We start from the raw sequence: 6000 nt of genomic DNA on the forward strand, positions 1-6000 counted from the left end.
TGCTTTGTATCAATGATTTAGACCAAAATGGAGGAGGCAGCATTTAGAAATTTGCATAACATGCAAAAATTATTTGATGGTTTGATACGAGGAGAAGGGCTGTGAACAACAGGAAGAAATGAATAGATTGATCATTGCAATTCGGTTTTATTATCACATGTACTCAGGTACATGGGTGACATGGTGGCTCAGTGGTTAGCACTGCTGCCTCACAGCGCCAGAGACCCGGGTTCAATTCCCGCCTTAGGTGACCGACTGTGTGGAGTTTGCACGTTCTCCCCGTGTCTGCGTGGGTTTCCTCCGGGTGCTCCGGTTTCCTCCCACAGTCCAAAGATGTGCAGGTCAGGTGAATTGGCCATGCTAAATTGTCCTATAGTGTCCAGGGATGTGTAGATGATGTTCATTAGTCAGGGGGTAAATGTTAGAATATAGGGTAGGGGAATGGGGCTGGTGGGGGATACCCTTCAGAGGGTCGGTGTGGGCTAGTTGGGCCGAAGGGCCTGTTTCCACACTAGAGGGATTTGATGTATGGAGATAGAGGACCACAGGGCATCATCCCAGCTACAAGGTATCTCGGGACAAAATCTTAGGTTAAAAGGGAGAAAATAAATAAGGTAAAAGTTCAACATTACAGTTTATCTTTAATCATGGGCCTGCGCATCGCTCCACATTGGGCCACCCCTACATTAGGCTCAATCATCCTATCCCAACGCTGGGCTCGATCACCCTATCCCCACGCTGGGCTCGATCACCCTATCCCCACGCTGGGTTCGATCACCCTATCCCCACGCTGGGCTCAGTCACCCGATCCCCACGCTGGGCTCAGTCACCCTATCCCCACGCTGGGCTCGATCACCCAATCCCCACGCTGGGCTCAGTCACCCTATCCCCACGCTGGGCTCAGTCACCCTATCCCCACGCTGGGCTCGATCACCCGATCCCCACGCTGGGCTCGATCACCCGATCCCCACGCTGGGCTCAGTCACCCTATCCCCACGCTGGGCTCAGTCACCCTATCCCCACGCTGGGCTCAGTCACCCTATCCCCACGCTGGGCTCAGTCACCCTATCCCCACGCTGGGCTCAGTCACCCTATCCCCACGCTGGGCTCAGTCACCCTATCCCCACGCTGGGCTCAGTCACCCTATCCCCACGCTGGGCTCAGTCACCCTATCCCCACGCTGGGCTCGATCACCCGATCCCCACGCTGGGCTCAGTCACCCTATCCCCACGCTGGGCTCAGTCACCCGATCCCCACGCTGGGCTCGATCACCCTATCCCCACGCTGGGCTCGATCACCCTATCCCCACGCTGGGCTCAGTCACCCTATCCCCACGCTGGGCTCAGTCACCCAATCCCCACGCTGGGCTCAATCACCCAATCCCCACGCTGGGCTCAGTCACCCTATCCCCACGCTGGGCTCGATCACCCAATCCCCACGCTGGGCTCAGTCACCCTATCCCCACGCTGGGCTCAGTCACCCAATCCCCACGCTGGGCTCAATCACCCAATCCCCACGCTGGGCTCAGTCACCCAATCCCCACGCTGAGCTCGATCACCCTATCCCCACGCTGGGCTCGATCACCCTATCCCCACGCTGGGCTCAGTCACCCGATCCCCACGCTGGGCTCAGTCACCCGATCCCCACGCTGGGCTCGATCACCCTATCCCCACGCTGGGCTCGATCACCCAATCCCCACGCTGGGCTCAGTCACCCTATCCCCACGCTGGGCTCGATCACCCAATCCCCACGCTGGGCTCAGTCACCCTATCCCCACGCTGAGCCCGATCACCCTATCCCCACGCTGGGCTCAGTCACCCGATCCCCACGCTGGGCTCGATCACCCAATCCCCACGCTGGGCTCAGTCACCCGATCCCCACGCTGGGCTCGATCACCCAATCCCCACGCTGGGCTCAATCACCCGATCCCCACGCTGGGCTCGATCACCCTATCCCCACGCTGGGCTCGATCACCCAATCCCCACGCTGGGCTCAGTCACCCTATCCCCACGCTGGGCTCAGTCACCCGATCCCCACGCTGGGTTCAGTCACCCTATCCCCACGATGGGCTCAATCACCCGATCCCCACGCTGGGCTCGATCACTCTATCCCCACGCTGGGCTCGATCACCCTATCCCCACGCTGGGCTCGATCACCCTATCCCAACACTGGGCTCAATCACCCGATCCCCACGCTGGGCTCAGTCACCCTATCCCCACGCTGGGCTCGATCACCCTATCCCCACACTGGGCTCGATCACCCGATCCCCACGCTGGGCTCAATCACCCGATCCCCACGCTGGCCTCAGTCACCCGATCCCCACGCTGGGCTCGATCACCCGATCCCCACGCTGGGCTCAGTCACCCGATCCCCACGCTGGGCTCAATCACCCTATCCCCACGCTGGGCTCAATCACCCTATCCCCACGCTGGGCTCAGTCACCCGATCCCCACGCTGGGCTCAATCACCCTATCCCCACGCTGGGCTCAATCACCCTATCCCCACGCTGGGCTCAGTCACCTGATCCCCACGCTGGGCTCGATCACCTGATCCCCACGCTGGGCTCAGTCACCCGATCCCCACGCTGGGCTCAATCACCCTATCCCCACACTGGGCTCAATCACTCAATCCCCACGCTGGGCTCAGTCACCCTATCCCCACACTGGGCTCAATCACCCGATCCCCACGCTGGGCTCGATCACCCGATCCCCACGCTGGGCTCGATCACCCGATCCCCACGCTGGGCTCAATCACCCGATCCCCACGCTGGGGTCAGTCACCCTATCCCCACACTGGGCTCAATCACCCGATCCCCACGCTGGGGTCAGTCACCCTATCCCCACACTGGGCTCAATCACCCTATCCCCACACTGGGCTCAATCACCCGATCCCCACGCTGGGCTCGATCACCCGATCCCCACGCTGGGCTCGATCACCCGATCCCCACGCTGGGCTCAATCACCCGATCCCCACGCTGGGCTCGATCACCCGATCCCCACGCTGGGCTCCATCACCCGATCCCCACGCTGGGCTCGATCACCCGATCCCCACGCTGGGCTCAATCACCCGATCCCCACGCTGGGGTCAGTCACCCTATCCCCACACTGGGCTCAATCACCCTATCCCCACGCTGGGCTCGATCACCTGATCCCCACGCTGGGCTCAATCACCCGATCCCCACGCTGGGGTCAGTCACCCTATCCCAACACTGGGCTCGATCACCCGATCCCCACGCTGGGCTCAATCACCCGATCCCCACGCTGGGGTCAGTCACCCTATCCCCACACTGGGCTCGATCACCATATCCCCACGCTGGGCTCGGTCACCCTATCCCCACGCTGGGCTCAGTCACCATATCCCCACGCTGGGCTCAGTCACCATATCCCCACGCTGGGCTGATCACCCTATCCCCACGCTGGGCTGATCACCCGATCCCCACGGTTCTGTTCCGGCTCGAATGCTACAGAGAGAAGCAGATGCTCCTGGAAGCCTCTAGAACCCTGGGGAAGGATCCCCGGGGCTATTGTGTACAACGGTTCAGGATAATGTCATTTCAGGACTTTTCTCCAGCTATGGTCTGCAAGAGGAGGGCACTCGATGAGGCGAAGAAGCTTCTCAAAGACCTAAATGTTCAATACTCTGTGCGTTACCCGGCAACGCTGCGTTTCAGCCACGAAGGATCACCAGAAATGGCTAAATAATTCTTGGAGATGAAAACGTGTTGCTGGAAAAGTGCAGCAGGTCAGGCAGCCTCCAAGGAGCAGGAGAATCGACGTTTCGGGCATAAGCCCTTCTTCAGGAATGTTCCTGTTCCCTGGATGCTGCGCTTTTCCAGCAACACATTTTCAGCTCTGATCTCCAGCATCTGCAGACCTCACTTTCTCCTGAAATAATTCTTGGACTCTCCTAAATAGACTGCGGGACTTAAACCGTACGGATAGCGATATTATTTTGCCCTCCCCTGTCTCCCCTTCTTTCCTTCTTTTTTTTTCCTTTTTTCTCTTCCCGGGGGGGGGGGGGGGGGGGGGGGGGGTGGGGTGGGGGGGGTTTGTTCTTTACTCTCTCTTTGGTTTCTGTTTTACAGGTTGTGCAGTTTATTCGATATACAATGACAGGAGGAGATTTTAACTGTATTTTGGGGGGGGTTGTTTTGTTTTGTTTGATGTTTCTTTAGCGCAGGGTTTTCTTCTTTTGTTATTTTACTCAGTCACCTAATACTGGCGGGGATTGTAACTTTGTAGTTTTATATAGTTATATTTTGTATTATGCTTTTTAAATGCACCTAGGTGTTGGTGTGGGTGTGGGGGGTGGGGGTGTGGGGGGTGGGGGTGGGGGGTGGTGGTCACTCACTTTTAACTTTGGTTTTATGGAACACTTGAATTTGTCTACTCCATTCTGTAAGGTCTGGGTCCAGGGCGGGGCCCTAGTTAGGAAAGGTGATGGTGGGGTTATTGATGGGTAGTCACGCCCCTGGGAGCAAGTGTCCCTTCAAATATGTTTTGTGTTTTTTTTACTGAGGAATAGTTTTTAATTGTGTTGGTGTAAATGTTTTAAAGAATTCTTTCATTTGTGAATTTTCTATGGTCTTTATTCAAGGTGTTTTGAGTGGGGTTCTCACTCCTAGGGGGGTCTCGGGCTTGCCTGGACGATCATGGCTAGCCATTCGCTTTGGTGGTGCACCTGGAATGTCAAGGGGAGCAATTCACCAATCAAAAGGAAAAAGATATTATCAAGTCTCAAATAAGAAAGGGTTGACATAGCTCTCTTCCAGGAGACACATCTACTCAACAAAGAGCACTTAAAACTACAACAGGGTGGGTTTGATCAGGCTTTTTTCTCATCTTTCAGTTCAAAAAGTAGGGAAGTAGGTACTCTCACTTGGAAGAATCTTCCTTTCCGAATGTTACACCAGATGAAAGATGAGTCTGGACGGTATATACTGATCAAAGCCCTAATACACGGAGAGGAGTATGGAATTTTGAATCTTTATTGCCCCCCGGCACACCCCTTTAAATTTGTAATGGAAGTGTTCTCTGAGTTGATGGCTTTCGGGGCCCGCCATACAATTACAGGAGGAGGTTTTAACTGTATTATGGACCCAGAGACAGATAGGATACCTAAGAGCACTCCAGGTATATCTCTTAGATCCAGACAATTGGCAAATCTGAATAAGGAGCTAGGGCTAGTAGATGTGTGGAGGTGCCTTCACTCCCAGGGCAGAGACTTTACTTTCTACTCTAACCCACACAAGTGCCATACCAGAATTGATATGTTCTTTGCCCCCTTGACCCTTCTGAATTCCATAGTGTCATGAAAAATAGGTAATATAGTTATTTCTGATCATGCCGCAGTTTACATGGAAGTCAAGGCTAGGGACGATGGGATACGCCCCTGACATTGGGGTATGGATTCTTTCTTATTGAAGGATAGCAAATTTATCAAATAGTTTTTGCAGGAATTCAATACCTTTTTGGAAATTATCTCAGGTACGGTCAGTAACCCGTCGACGTACCATTAAGGCGTATGTGCGGGGTCTGATCATCTCATATTCTGCGACTCAGCAAAAAGACAAAAGGGAGAACTGCAGCACCTACTCGAGGCTTGCTTGAAGGCAGCTGAGACAGCGTTATCTGAACAGGCCTTCCATTACTGAGCGACAAAGGATCCCAGCCCTTAGGACAGCCTTGAATACCACACTTACCCAAACAGCAAAGAGGGAAATATTATTTGCAAAGCAGAGATTATTTGAATATGGCGACAAGCCTGGCAGATACCTAGCATATCTTGCTAAGAAAAAAAAAAGCTCCTCAAGCTTTAACATCCATTAGAGAAAGTGCTGGTACTCTGACATGTGATCGTAAAAAGATTAATACAGCCTTTAGGAAATTCTATTTTGGACTACATAAATCACAGGACTGTGAGGATACAACTGAGAAGATGGAGTCTTCTTTAAAAACTTAGCCTTTCTGGGTCTAACCTTGGAGCAGGTATTGATCTTGA

The sequence above is a fragment of the Chiloscyllium plagiosum genome, unplaced genomic scaffold (assembly GCF_037043375.1).
Source record: "Chiloscyllium plagiosum isolate Xiang-an unplaced genomic scaffold, Cpla_swu_hap1 HiC_scaffold_1, whole genome shotgun sequence".
In the NCBI taxonomy this organism is placed as follows: domain Eukaryota; kingdom Metazoa; phylum Chordata; class Chondrichthyes; order Orectolobiformes; family Hemiscylliidae; genus Chiloscyllium; species Chiloscyllium plagiosum.